Source organism: Dasypus novemcinctus, chromosome 1 (assembly GCF_030445035.2).
Source record: "Dasypus novemcinctus isolate mDasNov1 chromosome 1, mDasNov1.1.hap2, whole genome shotgun sequence".
In the NCBI taxonomy this organism is placed as follows: domain Eukaryota; kingdom Metazoa; phylum Chordata; class Mammalia; order Cingulata; family Dasypodidae; genus Dasypus; species Dasypus novemcinctus.
In genome coordinates, this window is record NC_080673.1 from 42,659,365 (window position 1) to 42,685,636 (window position 26,272).

The window sequence follows — 26,272 nt, forward strand, 5'->3', positions numbered from 1 at the left end:
AGTACTCCATAAGACCATGCTCACTTCTGGCATAAACTGTAAGTTTGAGGAGTCCCCAATACCAACTTCACGTTCATTAATTCAAGATGAATTACAGAACTCACCAAAAGCTATTATACTCATGTTTACAATTTATTACAGGGAAAGGATACAGATTAAAATCAGCAAGGGAGAGACTTACAGGGTATAATCTGAGAAAGTTCCAAATGTGAAGCTTCCATTGACTTCTCCCCATGGGAGTCAGGATGCATTACCTACCCAGTATTGATGTGTGACAGTTGCATGGAGAATTGCTAACCAGGGAAGATTGCCTGAACCTCAGTGTTCAATTTTTATTGGGGCTCTATTAGATAGGCATGATTGATTGATTGTGCATGTGGTTGATTGTAGCCTCCAGATCTAAGTATACCTGTGACCCAAAGCCCATACCTTTTATTATTTGGTAGGTCTTTCTTGCATGGCTTGCCTCACACTAAAATCTTGTGTGGCCAGCCCTCTGCCATAAACAGACACTTCTATTGTGTATAACAAAGATTATCTCCCAATATCCAAGGCTAAAAGCCAGACTTCTCTTTGAACAAGGCAAAATGGCTTACTATAAAACTGATTGGTTTTTAATATTCACCATTATTAGTCAGTACTAGACTAATGCAAAGTACTAGAAATATGTTGGCTTTTATGAAGGGTATTTATTTGGGGTAGAAGCTTACAGTCACTAGGCCATAAAGAGTAAGTCTATTGCCACGTGTTGGAGCAAGATGGCTTCTGGTCTCTGCAAGGGTTCAGCCTTCCTCTTCCTCATAAGGCTCCATGATCCCAGCTTCTTCTGATCTCAGCTGTAGGCTGGCATAAGGCTCATCTCTTTCTGTGCTCAGCGGCTTCACAAGGCCAGCTGTAAACTATCAGGCTAATGGCTCTGCTGCCTCCCTGGGACTCCAGTGTCAAAACCAAGCTCTCTCCCCTGCTGCATCATTTTCTCTGTAAGTCTCTGCCCACAAAGGGGGCGGGGACTCAGTGTCCTACTGATGTGGTAGAATCAAAGCCCTAATCATAATTTAATCAAGTAAAAGTGAAACCTCTGAATTTAATACAATTAAAGGGTATCATACCCAGAGGAACATAATCAGCATTTCTTTTTGGAATTCATTAATAATGATATCAAACTGCCACAAATGTGTACTATGTATCTTAGAGTAAAATATTTTTGCTATATAATAATTTCAACAAAATAAACAATAAAATAAGCTTTTAACAACCAAGCATCAAAATTTTGAAGTCAGTATGTTACAAAAGTAAATAAAAGCAAATTGAAAAATAAATACAAATTGTTGCACATACAACAATGTTGCACATTCCTAGGAAACAAGAAGAAGTTGGTATACACTTTTTGAATGACCTTTAAATTTCACTATCCCATGAAGACTCTTCAGTTTTTCTTGACAGTCTTTTCCTCCTATCTTCTATGGCTGTTAATGATAACTCTACACTGCAGAATTTAGTACTTGGCATCTAATGAATTTCTTTGTTTTATATGTAGATTGTCAGATCTTAGCCTTATGCAGTTTTCTTACTTCTAAGCTTAGTGCTCAATATATCATAGGTCCTAAATAAATTCTTTTTCTTTATCATCAGGCAAATTATTTGTCTTCATTCATAATGTGATTTTAAAATATTCATTATGCTAGATATCAGCACATATAAATTTGTTCCAACCAAATCAGCATTGAATTTTGAAAACTGAAATTCAAAAATATTTTTAACTTGACTGGTGGTGAATTATTTTATGATGGATGTGATTATTCAAAAATTGAGTAGACTATGGTAGAGAAAGAAGGATAAACTTTTGGTGTAATTTTTCTATAAATATAAATCTAAAACTCTAAAAATAAAGTTTGTTATTACAAAAAAGAGACTATATCTTAAAAGAGATATATTATAGATAATATTTACAGACTTGGAAATTTCAGATGCTATATATAAAGGATGCTTTTTTGCTCACTAACAATTAACTTTGAATATTTAGATTTAGAAAGTTTTGTGACTTAGTAGAGTATAATTCTAAGTTGTATTTTGGAGGTCCTTGATCTATAATAGTACCTGTTTTAGTCAGCTGGGCTGCTGGAAGCATGTAACAGAAGTAGATTGGTCTTTTCACTGGGGTTTTATTAGCTTATAAACTCATCAAGCATTAGGGTGGACTCCAGGCTTTACCCTCCTGGAGCCCTGGGGTGACTTGAGATCCCCTAGGTTCACTTCCTGAACAATGGATGAAAAACCCACCCTCTCCAAGCTCCAGGGCATACCCTCTCCACGTACATGGGTGGGGCCATTCTCTTGGCCAAGAAGATGTCTTCAGTCCAGACTTCAACTTCCATGGTTCTGTCTTTTAGAGTCATTTTTCCTTCAATGTGTCTCTTTTCTGTCCCTTTTAGTCTAAGCTGGCAGTGTTTCTGTCATACAGATCTTACAAAAAACTTGATTTTGCATGTAGCGCACGGAGGTCCAAGCCATTAGACAGTAGTACCTTCCACAGATCCTTCTTGGATAATTGCACTTCCAGTCCTTACTTGCACTGAAATAGCTAACAGGATCCACATTCAGTTAGATGCTCACATGGAGCACTATTCTCTGGGGACTTGTTTTGTGGAAGGTCAGAATTTTCCAAACCATCAGTTTCTAGTTCTGTGTGCCCAGGAGTTCAATTCTCAGCTTTTGCCTTTCTGCTTCCATTTTACTATAAGCTGCAAAGAGAAACTAGGTCACAATTTCCACATTTAGCTTGGAAATCTCCTAGTTAAATATCTAAGCTTCTCACTTTCAAATTCTGCCTTCCATCTGACATCAGGACAAAATTTTGCCAAATTCTTTGCCACTTTAAGATAAGGGTTGCCTTTCTTCCAGTTTGCAATGATAGATTCACATTCATCATTTCTGTCTAAAGCCTCATCAGAAGCACCTTTGCCATTCACATTTTTTTAATATCCCCCCACCCCTTGTGGCTTTTTATGCACTATCTGCTTTCTGTGTCCATTAGCTGTGCATTCTTCTGTGTCTGTATTTATTTATTTAATTTCCCCTCTTTCCCTTGCGGTTTGCTTGCTGTCTGCTTGCTCTCTCCATTCACTGTGCGCCCTTCTGTGTTTTCGCTTGTCTCCCTTTTTGGTTGCATCATCTTGCTGAGTTGGCTTTCCACAGCATCAGTAAGCCGGGTGGCAATCCTCAGTGTGTGGGTGAACCTGCCTTCACAAGGACACCCCAGGATGCGAACCCAGGGCCTCCCATATGGTAGATGGGAGCCCAACTGATTCAGCTACAGCTGCTTCCCCGCCATCCATCCAGGCCTTTTCTATCCAGCAGCTGCTCCTTACCCACTTGTAAAACTGTTCCACATTTTTGGTATTTGCAATTGCAGAACCATACTTTCCCAATGCCAAAATCTATTTGTCTTGTGGGCTGCTAAAAACAATATACCAGAAATGAGTTGGTCTTTACAGTGAGGCTTTATTAGCTTACAAATGTACAGTTCTGAGGCTGAGAAAAAAAGCCCACATCAAGGCATCTTTAGAGATGCTTTCTCCCCACAGACTGGCTGCCAGCAATCCTGGACCTCTCTGTCACACAGCAAGGCACATGGCAGTGTCTGCTGGTCTCTACCTCCTCTTCTGGGTTTCGTTGCTTCAGCTTTTTGCTTTGATGGCTCTCTCTGTCTGAATTTCATTCTGTTATAAGGGAATCCAGTGAGAAGATTAAGATCAGCTCTGGGCCATGCCCTAACTGAAGTAACCTGATCTATAGGCCCTAATTATGATAGGTTTATACCCGTGGATTAACTTTAAGAACATAATTTTCTGGGGTCCATTCAGCTTGAAACCATCACAGTGCCTGTTGTAATTTTTGATATAATAGTAACTTTTCACAAGTCTTTCAAAGGATTGAGGCTGAATGAATTTCCTTAAGGAATTGAGAAAATAAAATAGCTTTTTGGATAACTAATCATCTTAATCAAAATCACTTGGGAATTTTCTAAAATTCTTTGTAAATCTACAGTGGTACCACATAATCCCAAGTACAGGAATCCCGTAGGCAATAGTTTAGCCTAACCTGACAGTTTATCAAAATTGTCTTTCACTTCTGTACCACTGTAGGCTACTATGATAGCTGATATTTTTCCATTTCAAATTTTGTTTCTCTTGCCTGTTGGACCAATTCTTATCATATTTATCAAACATCAGCTGTACACCACCAACTTTGCACAATTAGGTGGTGGAGTAATCAGTGTGAATTAGAATGATAGGTTTCTTGCCTTCATAGAACTTTCTGTATAATAGGGAAAATAGGCAACTGAACAGTCTATTACAAATTGTTTAAAAAGCAGTGATTATAATTTCTCTCTGTAAATAAGCAGTGATTATAATTTCTCATTGTAAATAATCAGTCATAAATAAGAAACTTTAAATATTTGGGGGGTTTTAATAGACTTTTAAAAAAAACTTTAGTTTCTTTCTAGTAAAACTCAGTGTGATTTCATGGAAAGAGCAGTGCCCAGTGTGGTGCCTGTGTTTTTGTTCCTGACTCTTTCCCTAACTAGTTATATGACAAAAACAAGTTAAAAACTAAATTATCTTAATTTCCATATACATTCATTTAACAGTTGTTTATTAATTGCCTCCTACATGTCAGATAGAATACAACTGAGAAGGCAGTAGTCAGTTTTCATAGAGTTTAAGATTTAAAAAAGGGAAATGTTAACACAAATTATTGCAAATATGAGAAATATTACTATAAAATAAGCTCATTGGATAGTAACATCCTCTTCAGCTCTTAAGATTTTATGACTAAAAGTTTATTCAAGAATTGAATAGTTTCATATGTTTCAAATAATATCTACATTATGCCATGTTTATAATAATTACAATAATAATATGAAAAATAGCTAACACTTATTGAGCAATAAATTTATTGAGCAAAATTAATAAAATTAATTTTTTGAGCCAGGTACTGTGCTCAGTTTTTTATAAGGATTATTTTTAAAAGCATACCAGTGAAATAGATATTATTAATTGACTGTAAACAGACCAATGAGATAGATATTATCAATTGACCGTATTTTGCATACACAGCACCTTGTGCTTAAGACCAAATAAAAAAGCCAGTAAATGGAAGAGTCTTACTCCAATCCCATACCCTGAACTATTATGAAACCACTTAATATTAGTAATTGTATTGTATATTTTTAGTGCTTTCAATCTGTCAGGCTTTGGCAGAATCTTTTACAAGCATTTCATTGACTCCTCACAACAACCCTGTCAGGTAGATACTATTATATCTATTTGGTAGTGGAGTAAATGAAGGCTTAGAGACACATGCGGTGTTTTCCCAGTATTAAAGGGTATGCTTTTAAACCTTATAGTTTGCTACTTAGTTGTGGTCAACAATGAATGCTTGTATCCATGCTCACTTAACTTTTCTGAAATAGAAGTGTGAGTTAGGATCACTCATTCTTTTAAGAGTTTGACTTTTCTTTCCATTTCTTTCAATTCCTTTCCTGAGTACTTTTCCTTATTCAGTCTGATTGTTTTCAAACTTATTTTTTCACACAGAAAGACACACACACACACACACACACACACACAAAGTAAAAAAACAAAACAAAACAAAAAGCACCACCAAAAGACCTTTCTATAAAAATCCTGGTCTTAGAACCCTAATATATAAAATGGATAAAAAGGGTCCCATCCAGGTTGACATCACTGATGCTCAGTGCATTTCATTCCCCAACCTACCCATTTTATAGCTCAGAGGATAAGTTACTATTGCAGTTTATAATAAAATCAAAATGGAACCTGATTTCCTAACTCTAGGACTCTAGCATTCTCCTCTGCCTCCCTATAAATCACACCATCTTGTATTGTATTATTTTATTGAAAAGTATAATGCATTTTTGGTAAATTAGACACAGCTATATGCAAATATTGCTTACCTTTGAAAGTGATACTTGATTTGGACCTAGATCCTAGTCTAGTAATAAAAAGAGCTGTGAATATTAATGGGATATTATTGGAATAATTTGAATAAAGACTGTATTAAATATAGTATTACATTGATTCTAAATTTCTGAAGTATAATAATTGCACCAAGGTTATATAAAATCCTATCTTTCTTAGGAGATACATGTAAGTAGGGGTTGAAATGTTTTGGTATCTATAACTAATTTTCAAGTAGTTACGCAAAAAACGTACACACTCACATACACATGGCTGGAGAGACTGAGAGTGAGGGAAAGTGAGATAAAGCAAATGTAGCAAAATGTAAACAAGATGGTAAATTTAAGTGAATAAAATAGTATATGTACTATTTTATTGTGTTTTTCTTGCAGCTCTTTCATAGGATTGTAACTTTTCAAAATAAAATGTTGGGAACAGTACCTTGGAGAAGTTCAGAGATTTGCTATTGTTTTGAATTTTTCTTATTATTGTATCCCTCTAGCAGTGGATAACAGAATTAAAACTTGGTGTTGAAAATAAAATTTTTGGAGCAGATGTGGCTCAAGCAGTTGGGCTCCCATCTAATGTATAGGAGGTCCAGTTTTCAATGCCCAGGGCCTCCTGGTGAAGGCAAGCTGGCCTGTGTGGCAAGCTGGCCCACACAGAATGCTGGGCTGTGTGGAGTGCTGGTCTGCGTGGAGTACATGCAAGAGTGCTGCCCCACGCAGGAGTACTGGCCCACCTGGAGAGGTGGTGCAGCAAAATGATGCAACGAAAAGAGACACAGAGGAGAAGTAATAAGAGATGCAGCAGACCAGGGAGCTGAGGTGGCGCAAGAGAATGATCACCTCTCTCCTACTCCGGAAGGCCCCAGGTTCGGTTCCTGGAGCCGCCCAATGAGAATATAAGCAGACACAGAAAAACACACAGGGAATGGACACAGAGAGCAGACAATGGGGGTGTAGGGGTGGAAATAAATAAATCGTAAAAAAAATATTTTTTTGCATATACGATGATATCTTTTGCCCCAAATGTGTAATCAGAATTTAGATTCTATGTTCAGAATTAAAAATTATTTTATTTACATTTTCAGTTTAATATATAATATTAATGTATATTAAAAATGATATTTAGGTTGATGTGTAATATATACTTCCCTTGGAACTATCTGTTGTAGTCAAATGCTTTGCATTTGTTTACAGATATTTAGCACTATAAAGTACAGCAGAAGTCATTTAATCTGTGCCTTCATTTTATTAAATGATTCATTCAAAATTTGACAACTGATCCCTGACTAAGCCATGACTGAAAATTCTGCTCTTCTGACTCCTACTTCATCATTCTGAATATTGCTGACTAAATGACATTTAGCAAATCATTCAGTAATTTATGAATCATTCCAAAGTGCCTTTTTCTACCTTCTTTCTTCCTTCATCCTTCCATCTATTGATACATTTCCAACTAAGTTTTCATGGAGATTAATTATGGAGCTAATATTTATTGAACACCTAATATGTGCCAGACACTATGCTAATTGCTGAGGACCCAACAGTGGAAAAGTCAGGCATGGATACTGTACTCCAGTAGTTTAGAATTTAACAGATTGAGTGATCATTTTGAGTTATTCTTTGTGTTTCTTCTTTTTGTTTTTTTAAAGATTTTTTTTTAAAATTTATTTAATTCCCCTCCCCTCCCCCGGTTGTCTGTTTTCTGTGTCTTTTTGCTGCGTCTTGTTTCTCTGTCCTCTTCTGTTGTCGTCAGCGGCATGGGAAGTGTGGGCGGCGCCATTCCTCGGCAGGCTGCTCCCTCCTTCGCGCTGGGCGGCTCTCCTTATGGGTGCACTCCTTGCGCGTGGGGCTCCCCTACGCGGGGGACACCCCTGTGTGGCACGGCACTCCTTGCACGCATCAGCACTGCGCATGGGCCAGCTCCACACGGGTCAAGGAGGCCCGGGGCTTGAACCGCGGACCTCCCATGTGGTAGACGGACGCCCTAACCGCTGGGCCAAAGTCCGTTTCGCTCTTCTTATTTTTTATTTCCACCAATGCCATGCTAAACCATTCCTATAGTATTTCTTGTTTAGAATGCTGTTGTCTTATTTCTCTGATTCAGATTATGATAATTTGAAAAATTACCACAAGGAGTGTTTTTTAAAATAGCAAGTATTTGATATTCTCAAAAATATTTTTGATTTAAATTACAATACATTTAGAATAGAAAGTTGTGTAAGGTAGTTAAAATTATTTTTCTTCTAAAATTTTAAAAATTATGAAATCTTAAATATACATCTACTTGGTTTAACATTTACATTTCTGAAGCTTTTAGTACCTTTGTAAGTTATATTTCCAAATATAAAAGGAGAGTGCACTTTTTTCAGCAAAGGCTATCTTCCAAAGAAAAAGAAGAGAGAGAAACTTTACTGCATATGGGCCTCCTCTTGTTGACCTCTGCCACAAATCACTTGGATCCTGTAGTTCAGTGGTTCTCAGGTATTAGAGTAATCAGAGAAGTATTAAAAAAATAAAACTGTATCTTCCCCCAGAGATTCTGATTTCATTGGTCTTAGGAGTCTTCTTAATTTCTTAAAAGCTCATGAAGTTATTCTAACATAACCAAGGGTAAAAATCACTATGTCTACTTCTTTTTGTTATATACCTTGTAGTGGGATTGCTGGTCATATGGTAATTCTAAACTTGATCTTCTGAGACTTGCTAAACTCTCTTCAAGAGCAGTTGTACAATTTTATATTCTCAGCAGCAATGAACAAGTATTCCTTTTTCTCTACATACTCTCCAATGCTTGTAATTCTGTTTTTTTTTTTAATAGTAGCCATTTTAGTGGGTCTGAAATGAAACCTCATCGTGGTTTTAATTTGCGTTTCCATAATGCTAATGATAACATTGAGCATCTTTTCATGTGCTTCCTGGCCATTTCTATATCTTCTTTGAAGAGATGTTTCAAGCAAATACTATGAATTGAACTGTCTTAAACAATGGGAATTTATTGGTTCATGGTTTTGAGGCTAAAAGTCCAAATCAAAGCATCATCAAGGCAATGCTTTCTTCCTGAAGACTGGTGTTCTGGGTCAAGCTGCAGGTAATACTTGGCTCTGGCCTCCTTTTTACATGGCAGTATATCTAAGAGCCTCTCCTGGGCTCTTCCTTCTCTTCCATGTTTCCCTGACTTCCAGCTTCTGGCTGTTTCCTCTGTGGCTTTCTGTGGCTTTCTCTTTCTGACCTACCTTATAAGGCCTTCTGTAATGGATTAAGACTTGGGCCACACCTTATCTGAAGTAACCTCATCAAAAGGTCCTATTTACAGTGGGTTCACATCCATAGGAATGGGTTAAGTTTAAGAATGTGTTTTTTTCTGGGGTACACAGCTCCAAACCACCATAAGTAATATTCCATTGTGTGTATATCACAATTGTTATCCATTTTGGATGATGAACCTTTGAGTTATTTGCAGTTTTTGACTCTTAGGAATAAAGCTGCTTGTAAGCATTCATTTGAAACTGTTTGCATATATATATATATATATATATATATATATATATATGCTTTCTTTCTCTGGGTTAAATATCTAGTAGAATGATTGGATCATATTTATTTAAACATTACTTTTTCAGAAACTGCTAAACTTTATTTCCAAAGCAAACACTATTTTACCTTCCTACCAGTAGGGCATAAGAGTTCCAGTTCCTCCATATCCTCTCCAACGTTTTTTATGAATTTGTACTTTCAGCCATTCTAATAAATGTATAGAGGTGGTTCATTGTGATTTAAATTTGCACTTACCAAATAATTGATGGTGTTGGATATAGTTTCAGGTATTTTATTGGCCATTCACATATCTTTTTGGCAACATGTCTATTCAAATCTCTGTCCATTTTCAGTTAGATTATTTGTCTTAATTATTATTGAATTATGGGAGTCCTTTAAAGTTTCTGGATCTAAATTCCTTTATCCAATTCATGATCCATAAACATTTTCTTCCTGTCTGTGGCTTATCTTTTTATTCTGTTAGAAGTGTCTTTTGAAGAGCAGCAACTTTAGGTTTGATAAAATTAGTTATATTTGAGTGCATTGTGCTTTTGGTATCATATCTAAGAAATATTTGCTCAACTCTTGGTCACTATGATTTATTTTTCTATTTTTTTTCTTTAAGTATCATAGTTTTACATTATACTTATAAGTATCATAGTTTTACATTATATGTTTAATTACCCATTTTGAGTTGATGTTTATATATATGGATTAAAGTTGTTTTTTTTAATCATATTTATATCTAATTGTTCCAGCAGAAAAGACTCTTCTTTATTCACTGAATTACCTTTATACCTTTGTCTAAAATCTGTTATCATGTATCTATATGGGTTTATTTCTGGGCTTTCTCTTCTATTCTTTTGATCTTTATTGTCTTAATTGTTTCTATCTTCTTTCTTTGGATTTGATTTGCTTATCTTCTTCTAAGTTCTTAAGGTGGAAATATAGTCATTGATATTGTTTTATTTTATTTTATTTTTAAAGATTTATTTTTTTATTTAATTTCTCCCCCCCCCCCGAGTTGTCTGCTCTCTGTGTTCATTCTCTGTGTGTTCTTCTGTGACCGATTCTTTCCTTACCAGTGGCACCTGGAATCTGTGTCTCTTTTTGTTGTGTCATCTTGGTGTGTCAGCTCTCCATGTGTGCAGTGCCATTCTTGGGTAGGCTGTACTTTCTTGTGCACTGGGTGGTTCTCCTTATGTAGCGCACTCCTTGTGCATGGGCCTCCCCTATGCAGAGAACACCCCTGTGTGGCACGGCACTGTGTGGCATCAGCACTGCGCATGGGCTAACTCCACATGGGTCAAGGAGGCCTGGGATTTGAACTGTGGACTTCACATGTGGTAGGCGGACGCCCTATCCATTGAGCCAAGTCCGCTTCCCAAAGTCATTGATTTTAGACTTTTCTTCTTTCCTAACATAGGCACTTAGTGCTATAAATTTAGTCTTACAATGATATCTTTAGCAGTATCCTACACATTTTAATTGATTGTGTTTTCATTTTCATTTAGTATAAAAGACTTAGTAAATTCCTGTTTTATTTCTTCTTTGGCTCAATAGTTATTTATGTTATTTTGTTTGAAAATATTTGACAGTGTTCTGGAGACCTTTCTGTTGATGATTTCTAATTTAATTCCATTGTGGTCCGAAAACATATTTTATGTGTTATGAATACTTTTAAATTTACTGAGTCTTGTTTTATGGCCCAGAATATTCCATCTTCATAAATGTACCATGTATATGTAAAAATAATGTGTATTTTACTGTCTTTGGAGATAGTATTCTGTAAGTGTCAATTGGATCAAGTTAGTTGATAGTGTTTTTCAAGTCTTGCTGATTTTCTGTCTGTTGTCCTATCAGTTATTGGGAGGGCTCTTGAACTCTCTGATTATGGTTCTTTCTCTGGCTTCTGATAGTTTCCTTACTTGAATGCAAAAATTACTATTCTACAGAATAATCAAGCATAAACCTCTGCAGATTCCTGGTATATTCGTTCATTCTCTCTCTTTTTCTCTCTGTCTCTCCCTCTCTCTCTTTCTGCAGTTCTCTCCTCTTTAGTACTCTCTCCTGTAAACTCTAGCTGCCACCTTCTCCTAGAAACTTAGGTGTCATTCCTCAATTCAGGAGTCTGGCTGCCTTTGCTATGTTTCCCCTCCCTGTAAACTCTCTCAAGGCTCTGCACTGGGCAAAATATAGGGCTCATTTTTTTGTTTCCTTTTTAGGAATCTCTGTCCTTTGTTGCTTGATGCCCAGTGTCCTGAAAACCATAGTTTCATACATAGACATTTTTATACATACTTTAAAAAAAAAAAAAGATTTATTTATTCATTTATTTATTTATTAATTCATTCATTCCCCACCTTGCGGCTTGTCCCATTCTTTGCTGTCTTTTTTCTGTGTCCATTTACTGTGTGTTTTTTCTGTATCTGCTTGTCTTCCTTTGCTGAGTCATTTTGCTGTGCCAACTCTCCATGGCAAACAGGCTGTCAACTCTCGTGGCTGATCTACTATCTATTAATTTGATAAGACACCAACTTAGCTTTAATAGCCTACATGTTCTCTGTTCCCATATCCCTCTACTTCTGCTCTTTATGTTGTTTTTGACCCACTTGACCTAGTTATATTTTGCATGTCCATTATTAGGAAATATGCCTTTTTTTTGTTCACTTGTATCCTGACTCTCTTAGGGATTAAAGAATAGAGTTGTATATAGAGGATACAGTAGTGTTGGGTTTTACATTTACTCTTTTAGTTACCCTTACTGCTAATTTTCATTTCTTCATACCTTCTCCTGTCTTTTTCTTCCAAACTGCCGAACTCCCTTTGTTGATTTTTGTAGGGCAGATGAAAACTCGCAGGTTCTGTTTATCTGTGAATATTTTAAACTCTCCCTCAATTTTGAAGGACACTTTAGCCAAATAAATACTTTTTGGTTGGCAATTTTTATCCATCAGTGTGTTAAACATATCATACCACTGCCTTCTCACCTCCATGGTTTCTGATGAGAAATTGGCTTTTGGTCTTATTAAGGATCCCTTGTACATGACAAATTGCTTTTTCTCTTGCAGTCTTCAGAATTCTTTCTTTGTCATTTGACATTCTGAGTAGTATGTATCTCAGAGTAGTTCTGTAAAAATTTATTCTGTTTGGAGTATATTGACCTCTTGAACATGTATATTTATGTCTTTCATCATTGTTGGGATATTTTCAGCCAGAATTTCTTCAAATATTCTTTCTTAATCCAGTTTTCCCTCCCTTCTTCTCTGAGACACACATGATACATAATTTTGGGCACTTCATGCTGTCACTCAGATCGGAGAAACTGATCAGTTTTTTTCTAGTCTTTTCTCTATATGTTCTTCTGACTGTATGGTTTTGATTGTCCTGCTTTGTAGTTTGCTCATTCTTCTTCCTTTTCAAATCTGCTGTTGTATGCCTCTAGTATATTTTTAATCTCTTCTATTATGCTTTCCATCTCCATAATTTCTGTAATATTTCTTTGTATTTTCAAAATTTTCTATATTCTCACACATTGTCTCTTAATATCCTTTATGTTTTTATGCCTATCTTTCTTCATCTTCTTGAATTGAGTTAGGAGATTTGCTTGGACATTTTTAAATATATACTACAACTTCTGAGTCTCCTTTGGAGTTTTGACTACTTCCCTTGACTGACTTCCTGTTTTTTACTATGTTTTCTAATTTTTTTCTGATAGCTATGCATGTGATTATCTTGAGGAGATAATTCTGAATATCTGTTTCTCTCTCGTTTTGTTTTTTTGTTTTTTTTTGTTTTTGGTTAATTGGCTTTATGTTAAGTCTCTTTGTGACAGTTGACCTACCTTTTACTGGACCTTTAGAATAGCCCATGTTTAATTGTTTTTATTTTCTCAACTCTTATTCATCTGATTCTTGCCCTGGATATGCAGTACAACTTTTAAGATTGAACTTTTTTTGCAGTTGTTTCACCTCCGTGAGAAAGCTTCCTTTCTTTTGTTCCTTCCACAGTAATCTTGATCTGTCTTGTTTGTTTTTGTGCATACTTTTCTTTCGAGCTCCTAAGATTTGTTTAACTTCTCTCCTTCACTCAGTGCCCCATTATCCTTACTCTTTTCAATTCAGGGACCCTTCCCATATATTCTATCAGTTCGGTTTAACTCTGTGGTTGGTTGAGTCTTTTGTGGACCCCAGAAAATTATATTTTTAAATTGTTCCATTCCTGTGGGTGTGAACCTTTTATGAAACTTTGGTTAGTTTAGAGTCAGTTAAGAGCCATTTGATTAGATTATTCCCATGAGATGAGACCCAGGGTAGGTCTTAATCCTCTTATAGTCCTTTATAAACTAGAACTGGTAGAGCCATAGTAACAGAGAGAAACCCTTACAGAAACTGAGAGGGAATGTCTCAGAAGCCTGAATCTGAAATCAATGGAACTCAAGAAAGAAAATCCACAAAAGGATGAGCTATATGCATAAGACAATGGACCCTGGAATAGAAGGCAGAAATTGGCAGATGGCTCCATGTGCCTGATTGCTCACAGCTGCATCTTAGGGAGGAAACATCTCCTGTTGATCCCTTAATTTGAACTCTTTACTGACCTCAGAATTGTAAGCTTATAAGTTAATATATCCTCATTGTAAAAGCCAGTCTGGTATATTACCTTGACAGCCTTTAGCAAAATAAAACATACCTCCATCCCTTTATTTTCTGTAAAGTTCTGGTCTCTTACCCTTTAGGGTATCCCTCCCTTTGGAGCCAGATGGAGTCAGTCCAGAAAGGTGGGTCACTTCAGAAAAGTCCCTGTTCTTTCAGCTGTCTAGTGGACCGATACTGGATATTATGAGGGCACAAGAGTTCTTACCATCCTTTCTTTTGCAGTCTCTGTTTTTGTATGTTTGGTGTTTTTCCTCATTTTGTCCCTAGGGGCCCTTTTGTAAGCAGTACTCCTCAGGAGCTTTGTTCTGCCTTCGGATTTTTCAGACTTAAGTACCTGTGTCTAGGAATGCATAGAGTTCTAAGTCACTTTTGTAAGTCAACAGTCTCAGTTTATGTTGGGAGTGAGCTGAGTCAGGGCTGCCTCTGTGGGTCTCCCTAGCTATGCAGGACCAAGTGAGGGGGAGGCAAATGGGAAACAACTGGCATCTGGGGTGGTATTCTCCTACCTGAGATTTTTCTATTTATATTCAGTTCAGCCTTTGTGTAGTTCTTGTCCAGTCTGTACCATCCTCCAGATTTCTAAGCAAATGGGATTTGTCCTTTTATTCACTAAAAATCTGGGGAGGATTTTTTAGGGGATGTATTACATCACCACGTTGATGATGTCAGTTCGAGCCAACTGATTTTTGACAAGAGGCCAGTACCACTTAATTTGTGACAAACTGTGTCTTCAACAAATGGTACTTGGGAAAATTGTATCTCCATTTACCAAAGAATGAAGGTGAACCCCAACTTCCTACCATATACAGAAGTCAAATAAAAAATGTTCAAACATGAGTCCAAGTCAGAAATGTAAAACTCCTATAAAAAAATATTTAGTGAAGCATCTCCAGGACCTTGATTTGGCAATGGTTTCTTAAGACTTCACATCCACAGCACAAGCAAGGTAAGAAAAAAATGGATAAGTGGGACCTCATGGAAATTTAAAACGTTCATGCCTCAAAGGACTATATTATGAATCTAAAATTATAACCTACTCAATGGAAGAAGATATTTGGAAACTATATGTGGTAGTGTGAAACTGTATGTCCCCCAGAAAAAAATGTACTTAAAGTCCATCCATTCCTGTGGGTGGTACTGTTGAAGATATTGATTAGGTTACTTAAGTTCCTTTGATTAAGTTACTTCAATAAGCCCTGGCTCATGGTGGGACTTAATCCTCTTACTGGACTCTTTTATAAGAGAATGAAATTCAGATGAAGGGAGAGAAAACCACTGAAGCCAGAAGCTGAAGCAGCAGAAATGAGTAAGGGAGAAACTAGCAGACATTGCCATGTCCCTTGCCATGTGACAGAGAGGTCCAGGATGGCTGGCAGCTGGTCTTTAGGTAGAAAGCATAGCCTGGTGATATCTTGATTTGGACATTTTTCTCGCCTTGTAACTGTAAGCTAATAAATCTCCATTGTAAAAGCTATCTCATTTTTGGTATATTGCTTTTGGTACCATAGACGACTACAGATTTTGGCACCAGGAAAGTAACATGTTGCCATTGCAAATACCAAAAATGTAGGAACAGCTTTGTAAATGGATAGTGGGTAGATTCTGGAAGAAATGTGGGTGCTTGATAGAAAAGGCCTAGATTGCTACGAAGAGACTGTTGATAAAAATATGAATGATAAAGATACTTCTAATGAGGCCTGAGACGGAAAAAATGAATGTGTCATTGCAAACCTCAAGAAAGGCAATTCTTGTTTTAAAGTAGCAGAGAATTTGGCAAAACTGTGTCCTGATGTCAGATGGAAGACAGAACTTTAAAAGTGATGAGCTTAGATATTTAACTGAGGAGGTTTCCACACTAAATGTGTAAAGTGCGACCTGGTTTCTCCTTGCAGCTTATAGTAAAATGCAAGAACAAAGGAAAATACTGAGAACTGAACTTCTAGGCTCAAAGAAACCAGAAATTGATGGTTTGGAAAATTCTGGTTTTCTGGAGGACAATTTGCCAGAGAATAGTGCTTAATATGAGCATCTAACCAAACGTGAATCCGGTCAGCCATGGCAGTGCAAGGCAGAACTGGAAGTACAGTTATCCAGGAAGGATCCTGTGGAAGGTCCTGTATCTTATGGCTTAGACCTCTGTGTACTATATGTGAAAACAATAAGTTTTCTTTGCAAGATCTGTGTGAAGCAATTACTGCCAGCTTGGACTAACAGGAACAGTTCGAAGGACAAATGACTTAAAAGGCAAAACCATGGAAGTTGAAATCTGGACTGAAGACATCTTCTCAGGCCAAAAATATAGACCCACCCATGCATGTGGAAAGGGTGATTATGTCCCTGTACTTGAAGAGGGCAGGCCTTCTGCTCCATTGTTCAGGATGAGTACTGTTGTTTCAGTCTCCAGATAGGGTTGAGTACACTCTCTGGGAATTGGAGAGAATCTGGCTGTCACCCGGATTGTGGCGCCTAGCATTTGGCCACCACCCAGATGCTTGACAAGGGTTGAATCTAGAGTCTGGCTGCCACCTTGATGCTTGAAGAGTGTAGAGCTCAGAGGCTGGCTATCACCCCAGTGTCTGGAGATGTTGGAGCCTTTCCCCTATTTCCATGCTTTGAGAGAGCATGGCCACTGCACAAGCCCTTGGAAAGTGTGGGTCTGCCACTCCTTCAAACCTGGAGTACAAGACCTTTATCTATAGTTAACTTAGACTTTTAAATCAAATGGAGTATTTCTTGCAGGGTTTTGGGTTTGTTTGGGACTTGTGACCTCTGTTTTCCTTCCCATTTCTCCCTATGACAATGGGAATTTTTATCCTATGACTGTCCCTCCTTTGAACATTGGAAACAGATTAACTTATTCTAAGTTTAACAGGTCCATAGACAGAGGGGACTTGTGCCCTAGGACAGACCACATGTATAACTGATTTTGATGATGTTTTGTACTTAAAATTGTTACAGAAATAATTTAAAGGATTTCATATTGTGATGGAATGAATATATTTGCATATGGAAAGAACATGTCTTTTGGGGATCCAGAGGGTGGAGTATGGTGGTTTGCAACTATATGTACTCCAGAAAATCATGTTCTTAAGGTTAATGTGGGTGTGCATCTATTGTAGTTGGGATCTTTTAATTAAATCACTTTAAGTGCCTTTTGATTAGGTTACTTCAGTAAAGCCTGCCTTATGGTATATCTTAATCCTCTTACTGGAGTTCTTTATAACAGAATGAAATTCAGATGCAGGGAGAGAAAGCCACTGAAGCCAGAAGCTGAAGCATTAAAACCTGGAAGAAAAGGGAGAGATCAACAGATACCATTATGTGCCTTGCCATGTAACAGAGGAGTCCAGGATTGCCAGCAGCTGGTTTTTAGGGAGAAAGCATCACCTAATGGTGCTTTATTTGGAAATTTTTCTTAGCCTCAGAACTGTATGCTTATAAGCTAATAAATCCTCACTGTAGTTCTCTCTGTGGAATTACCAAGGCACTTGGGACCCTATACACTTACCTGGAAAACTGGAGAGCCTTCATGGTCTTCATCACTTCTCAGTACAGTGGGGCTCGGGTCCGCAGGCTCCGTGCACCACTCTACTTCCACTTTGTTCAAACCAACCGCACTTCTGAGTTTCTCTGCAAATTTCCTGCCGCAAGCCAACAAGGTTCCAGCATTTGAGGGTGATGATAGATTCTGTGTGTTTGAGAGCAATGCCATTGCCTCCTAGGTGAGCAGTGAGAAGTTTCAGGAAAGTACTCCAGAGTCAGCAGGCCAGGTGGTACAGTGGGTGAGCTTTGATGACAGTGGCATAGTTCCTGCCAGTCAGCACATAGGTGTTCTCCACCTTGGGCATCATGTACCACAACAAGTGAGCCACAGAGAATGCAAAAGAGGAACTGAGGCGAATTCTGGTGCTGCTGGATGCTCACTTGAAGACAAGAACTTTTCTGGTGGGCAAATGTGTGACACTGGCTGACATCACAGTTTTTGGCACCCTGTATTGGCTCTACAAACAGGTCCTTGAATCTTCTTTTTGCAAGGCCTTCACCAATACCAGTTGTTGGTTTCTTACCTGCATTAACCAGCCCCAGTTCTGGGCCACGTTAGGTGAGGTAAAGCTCTGTGAGAAGATGGCCCATGGGAAAGAGAAAGTTCCATGGGAGGAAAAGCAGAAGTCCCAGACTGAGCAGAAAGATGAGAAAAAGGTGGCTGCTCCTGCTTCTGAGGAGGAGATGGATGAATGTGAGCAGGCACTGACTGCTGAGCTAAAGGCCAAAGACCCCTTTGCTCACCTGCCCAAGAGTACCTTTGTGTTGGATGAATTTAAGTATATTAAAGTATTCTACTGAAGACACACTTTCTGAGGTGCTGCCATATTTCAGGGTAAGCATGGTTGTACCCTGAGTACAGTAATGAGCTACAACCTCATTACTGTAATGTCTAAGCAAATGGACAAGCTCAGGATGAATGCCTTTGCCAGTGTCATCCTCTTTGGAATCAACAATAGCAGCTCCATTTCTGGAGTGTGGGTTTTTTGAGGCGTGGAGCTTACCTTTTTGCTAAGTCAGATTGGCAAATGGATTTTGAGTTGTACACATAGCAAACACTGCATCCTGGCAGTGAGGAGACCCAGATGCTGATTCAAGAGTAATCTTCCTGTGAGGGGGCTTTCTGGCATGTGGGCAAAGCCTCAATCAAGGCTAGACCTTCAAGTCAACATCTCTTGCCATTGCCTAGCTGCCAACACCTGCCCTTCAGGGAGATGGGGGTCATTAAAGGAAAGTGAACATCAAAAAAAATCCCTATTATAAAGGCCATCTCGTTTATGGTATATTGGTTTTGGCAGCCTAGGTTACTAAAACAATACATATCTGATAAGAGTTTAATATTCTTATATAAGGAAATCTATAAAGAAATCTGTGAACTCAGCAACAGAAAGACAAACATACTAAGTAAAAAATTTGCAAAAGACTGGAATAGACTTTTATCCAAAGAATGTACATAAAACATACTGAACATCATTAGTCATTAGGGAAATGCAAATCGAAACTGTATGATACCATTTTACTCCCACTAGCATGAGTACAAATACAAAATGGAAAATTGCAGGTGTTGGAGAGGATGTTTAGGAACAGGAACATTCATCCATTGCTGGTGTGAATGTTAAAATTTGCATAGAATTATCGTATTGTCTGCATAATCCCAGTTGTAGTTATATAGTCAAAAGAATTGAAATTAGGGACTCGAAAAGCTATAATATTTGCACAACAATTTTTATAGAGGCATTATTTATAATTCCAAATTATGGAAACTACTCAAGTGTCTATAAAAAGAAATGAATGGGTAAATAAATTGGTATACACAATGGATTGTTTTTCAGCCCTAAAATGCAATGAAGTTGTAACATATGCTGTTACTTGGATGAACTTTGAAGACATCGTCTTGTATTAGATATGCCAGACACAGAAGAACAAAATCTGTATGATTTCACTGATATGAAATAATTGGAATAAGCAATCCGATATAGTCATAATCTTGATTATGAATTACTAAGTGTTGGGTTGGGGTAGGGAATGAGGAGTCAGTGCTTAAATTATACAGAGTTTCTATTTGGGTTGAAGGAAACATTTTATTACTGGATGGTGGTGATAGTAGCAGTACATTATGCATATAATTAACAGCGTTCTATTGTATATTTGAATGTGGTTAAAAGTGGGAAATTTTAGCTTTTATATATGTTATAAGAATAAAAGTGTTAATAAAAACCCATGAAACTGTAAACACAGTGATCCCTATGTTAAATCATGAAGTATAGTTAGTATAATTATAAAATTATAAAAATGTACTTTTATCAGTTTTAACCTTTGTACTACATCAATGCACAGGTTAATAACAGGGTGCCTCATGGGAACCCTGTATTTTATGCATGTTTTTTTGGTAAACCCATAATTCCTCTAATAATTGAAAAAATAAAGAAACTTCATTGAATAAAATTATATCCTCCCTGTTACCTTGGGATATGATCAATTCTGTGCTAACGTCATTTGAAATAAAACCATGATAAAGAGCAGTAGGTTTATTATCACTAAAAATAAAAATAATATTTTTAGGAATATATGTAAAAAAGCACACCAGCATTAGCTCTGAATTCATAGTGAAACTACAATTTTAAATAAGATCAAAAATAAAGATTGAAAATAAAAAAACATATCATACATAGTGCCATTTATATGTTAGAATTTGTTAGAAATAATCATATTAATTGAAAAATATGCATAGGACATGAGAACACAATTCCCTAAGCTATAACAACTGTCAATATACATGGAAAAATGTTTAGTCTCACTATTGATTAAATAAAGTAAATAGAAATAGAAAAAGAAAGAACATTAATTCAAAGACATGAAAATATGAAGTTTTTGTGAGTCTCAAAAATAAGAAACAAGAAAATACAAGCAAGGAAAAGATATCCATTTTATGCATAATACCCCAAGACACACAGAAACACACATATACTTATGTGTACATATCTGTCTATATCTATAGTATATAAATATGCATATATACATGTATGAATAAATAACCTAAGTATGTATTAACCAAATGTTCCTTGAAAATGTGTAAGAAAAAATACCAAGACACCATTAGATAAAAAAATAAACATAGTTTGCAAAGGTCATATATGTATTATAAAAATTTTAAACTTTTTTAAAGATATGAAGCCTTTGTAAATTTGTATAATTTTGTTTGAAAGAAGCTTTGCTGTGTTTCCAAAGGCCTTAAAATGTTTTACTTTTTGACCCAATAATTTTTCTGAGGATAATTTTATGAAAAATAATGCCATATTTGAGAAAATCTAAATACACAAAGCCATTATTTATAAAAGCAGAAATGAAGAAACAAACTGTATCCTCTTTATAAGGGAATTGTTGAGTGATATTTACTTCCTGACCATCAACCAGCTTTCAACATTTGTTGAACACACAGTGTTGTATGGTTTTTAAAAACTACAGCATTCTGACAGATGCATATCCTTTAATGTGAAGTGGAAAAGTAGGATGGGAAAATTTACCTATACTATGGTTTTTGTTATCAAAGTTAAGGAACTAATATATAATAAAATCATAACTTTAGGATAATGTAGTCATGGCTGACATATTTTCTGAACTTTTTACAATGATAATTTGGTCTTATTATTAAATAGCATGTTTATTTATTTTGACACTGGCTCATGGAGTATTTAAAAATATTTACCAAATTTGTTTGGAGAAATGTATACAAAAGCTTTGGAGTTTAAGAATAGTTGGCAAAATAGTTCTGAAAAAGTTGATTTTTTACATTGGAAATAGTGAACTTTTGAGGTATGGTCATACTTATTTAAACTTCAGGTCTTTTATAGAGTCACTTTTTTAGAAAAATTAATTAAATTTTTTTTGAGGTGCCATGAATAAAGGGGATGAATCAGGAGCTTGTTATGATACTAGTCCTAAACTGTGTGCCCCTATTTTATAGCTCTTAAATTACTTTAGTATGCTTCATTGGTTTTCTGTTGCCTTATCTATCTACTGACTCACAAGAAGTTAGTCATAGTATTTTTCTAACTTGAGTTAACTCCAGATCCTTATAGTCCTTGTCCTACAGTTGGAGTCAAGCCCTTTGTGAATGCTACTCTATACTTTTATTGAATTAGATCTTCTGCTTCCTGTCTCCTCTTTGATGTCCAGGCGCCAAATGGTCATTGTATAATTTATATATAGATATAGATATATATATATATTTAAAGATTATTTATTTATTTCTCTCCCCTCCCCCCCCATTCCCCCCACCCTAGTTGTCTGTTCTCTGTGTCTATTTGCTGTGTCATGTTTGTCCGCTTCTGTTGTTGTCAGCGGCACAGGAATCTGTGTTTCTTTTTGTTTGTCATCTTGTGTCAGCTCTCCGTGTGTGTAGCACCATTCCTGGTTAGGCTGCACTTTCTTTCGTGCTGGGCAGCTCTCCTTACAGGGCACACTCCTTGCTTGTGGGGCTCCCCTACGCGGGGGACACTCCTGCGTGGCAGGGCACTCCGTGCATGCATCAGCACTGCGCATGGGCCAGCTGCACATGGGTCAAGGAGGCCCCGGGTTTGAACCACAGACCTCCCGTGTGGTAGGTGGACGCCCTAACCACTGGGCCAAGTCCGCCGCCCTAATTTATATTTTAATGTAGCCTCTTTCTAAGTCTAGTATCTCCAAATGGTTATCATGAAATTAATCCTGTATTTCCTTATTTTCATTATCTTAATGTAGAAAAGGTGGTAATTATTGGGAAATGACATGTGACATATATTTTGCTTTGTTTTTTTTATTTGGTCAGGCTGATCTCATAATATTTTTAAACCTTTCTTTGTGAAGCGTAACATATTTGCAGAAAAGTACACAAAATATGTAATAGCTTGCTGAATTACCAAAGAGCAAATAGCTGTGTAACTAGCACCCTAGCTAGGAAATAGACCAATGCCAGGAAATCAAGGCCCTCATTGTTCCCCTTGCCAAACACTATTCCCTTTCTCCACTCTAAGAGTAACCACTATTCTGACTTCAACTACAATAGTATTACATGTTTATGAATTCATATAAATGGACCAGTATGTATACTTTTATAGCTGGCTTCTTTTGTTTAATATTTTGTTGTGAGATACTCCATTGTTTTCATGGAGCTATAATTTCATTTTCATTGCTGAATAATATTCCTTTGTATGACTCTACCACAATCCATTTATTCATTCTAGTTTATGAACATTTGAGTTGTTTTCAACTTAGGATAGTTCCACTAGGAGACAGAAATAAAATTGAATAATGTGAGTATGAATATTCTGGTATATATCTTTTGTGCAAATATATATGTCTTTTTGTTGAATTATACCTAGGAGCAGAAGCTGCATCATTATGTGGAATATCTACATATTTGAATATACTGACCGTTTTTAAGGATGTACCTGTTTATACTCCTACCAACAATATATGATAATTCTCCTTATCCTACATATTTGCTTAGCCTTGGTATTGCCAGTTTTAAAATTTTAGCCTTTCTTATAGGTAGTAATAGTGTCTCAATGTAGTTTTTTTTTTTAAAGATTTATTTTTTATTTATTTCTCTCCCCTTCCCCCACCCCCGAGTTGTCTGTTCTCTGTGTCCATTTGCTGTGTGCTCTTCTGTGACTGCTTCTATCCTTATAAAGGGCACCTGGAATCTGTGTTTCTTTTTTGTTGCATCATCTTGTTGTGTCAGCTCTCTGTGTGTGCAGTACCATTCCTGGGCAGGCTGCACTTTCTTTCGCGCTGGGTGGCTCTCCTTATAGGTGCACTCCTTGCGCGTGGGGCTCCCCTACGCGGGGGACACCCCTGCGTGGCACGGCACTCCTTGCGCGCATCAGCACTGTGCTTGGGCCAGCTCCACACAGGTCAAGGAGGCCTGGGGTTTGAACCGTGGACGTCCCATGTGGTAGGTGGACGCCCTATCCATTGGGCCAAGTCCACTTCCCTCAATGTAGTTTTAATTTATGTTTTTCTGATTAACACTGTCTTAGAGCACCTTTATGTGTGTTCATTGGCCATTTGTATATTGTCTAAAGTTAATGGGATTTAGGCACATGCTCCTGAAAATAGGTATTAGGCTCCATAGCCTGTCCTTCTAGCACAGCAATCTACTATGTAGAATTGAATTAAATTCTCTTTTATTTAGTTCTCTAGAAGGGAGTCCCGATTTGTATATTGGTCATAAAATTTGGTTGGCCATATAATTTGCCCTCATTTTGAATGAACTTATCATTAAGAGTGATCCTATGCTTAACTTAGTTCATAAGTTACCTGATTGGGGAAACGGGACTTGGCCCAGTGGTTAGGGCGTCCGTCTACCACATGGGAGGTCCGCGGTTCAGACCCCGGGCCTCCTTGACCCGTGTGGCGCTGGCCCACGCGCAGTGCTGATGTGCGCAAGGAGTGCCCTGCCACGCAGGGGTGTCCCCCACGTAGGGGAGCCCCACGCGCAAGGAGTGCACCCGTAAGGAGAGCCGCCCAGCGCGAAAGAAAGTGCAACCTGCCCAGGAATGGCGCCGCCCACACTTCCCTTGCCGCTGACAACAACAGAAGCCTACAAAGAAACAAGACGCAGCAAATAGACACAGAGAACAGACAACGGGGGGGGGGGGGGGGGGGGGGATTAAATAAATAAATAAATAAATCTTTAAAATAAATAAATAAAAAAAAATAAATGTTATTAAAAATAATAATAAGTTACCTGATTGTTTTAAAGGTTATCTTGTATTTATTGCACCATTCAGGGACCACCACTTTCTTCATGTATACCATCAGATAGTTCTAGGTTTTCCAATTGTATAGCTTTTCGATCACAGTTTTCGGAGTCCATTTTACCTTAAAGACCACATATTAGGGGACTTGGGGATATTCCTGGTAGAATTTGATAATTAGTCAATTCTAGTCTAGATGGTTTAGGTCAATCTTGATATTACAGCCTAATGGTTCTCACCAAAGAGAAAGCTATTATTTCAAGTAGGTGGGAATGAGCAATACTGTGAAATGCTATAGAAAAGCTTAAGGAAGGGATATGAATTGAGAAGGGATCTTTGAGTTATACGTACCTTGAGAGAGCAAATTTAGGAGAATGTTGGCATGCAAAACAGATGGGAAATGATTAGATGGTGTGGAAATGGAAAAAAAGTGAAAACGTTAGTAACTATTAAGTTTTAGGTTCTACTTGTATTCGTCAATGCAACTATAACTTCCATACTCTAATATAGATAAGATGTCAAGTCATACCAAGGCATATGTTGAAAAAAGAAAACTCTAGAGTTTATTCTGAGATCAGAAGAGTTTATCATTGTTTTTATAGATTCATTGAAAACTTCTTGGTTATGGAATTCTGCCAGTAGCCTACCAATTGATTTCCTTACATTCAGTCTCTCCTAAAACTATTACAGCTTCCATAGCCCCGTTATTAAATTTACTCTATGTTCAAAAACTTGAGACATTCAAGCCCCTTAACACCAGTCTTTAAATCTGCCTTGAGCCGGTCATCATTTCTATGTGTCTTTAGCCATACCAAATAACTTGCTTTCTAGACATATTTTGTATTTTTTCTTTGTCTTTTCTAATGCCCTTCTTTGTATAGTCAATGCTCTTCCCATTCTGTCTTCTTGGTTCGTTCCTATTTTTCTACTTGATAGATTATTTTCTTCCTCTTATATGTTCTCATAGCACTTGATAACTGTATCTATCAAGACACTTATCATATTCTGGTACCTATTTTCTGTTTTTCATACTATACTCTAAGGTGCCTGAAGAGTGCAAAACTATAACTTATTCATTTTAGTATTCTCAATCTTTGGACCAGTACCTAGCAGATATTAGGAAATCAGTATTTGGCATTGAATAAAGAAAAGAACATTGATATGACTGTATATATGTCTTTTCTTACAATTTTATTTTTGTCTCCTAGTGGAACTATCCTAAATCGGATCATTGACATGGGAATAAATTCTATACTCTGGGTAAAATTTATTATATTCAAAATTGTTCTGCTACTTTTACCACAGATTCGCAACCTACCAAATTTTTGCATGCTATGATGTAATGATACCCATTGTATACCTTCTTCCAACTGTTTGTCATTCTTCTGCCATCTACTAAATTTGCTTCTCCTTAGACTCCTATGGCTACAAGGATATACAGTGCCTTCAAGATTTTCTCTAAATATTCTGAATCTGCATCCTACATCTTTCTTTGATAAAATGACCAATTCCCTCCAGACAATGAGAATTTTCATTAACTGAATATGACTTATTTTAGCCAGATTACATTTTTAAAATTCATTACATTAAATACAGATATGAGCAATGCAATAAACTTATTCAAGCTGCATACGCATTTATAACAGAGGAATTTATTAACATAATTAAATTGCTTGTTTGTAAGATTTGTGGGAAATTTCCACTGATCCCAACCTCTTCCTCCTTTGTGGATTTTGAAGTAAAACACATAATTTGCTTTGTTATTAAATATTATTCCCATTTCCTTCTCATGCCCTTGCTTCTTT

The 26,272-nt window shown here is 37.0% G+C and overlaps 1 protein-coding gene and 1 pseudogene across 4 annotated transcripts in view; both read left to right on the forward strand.

Annotated features, from left to right (window-relative positions):
* LOC139439650 (elongation factor 1-gamma-like) overlaps positions 1–18,965 on the forward strand; it is a 24,302-nt pseudogene extending 5,337 nt beyond the window's left edge.
* LRBA (LPS responsive beige-like anchor protein) overlaps positions 1–26,272 on the forward strand; it is an 891,557-nt gene that overhangs the window by 395,097 nt on the left and 470,188 nt on the right. The gene's annotated exons all lie outside the window — the stretch shown is intronic.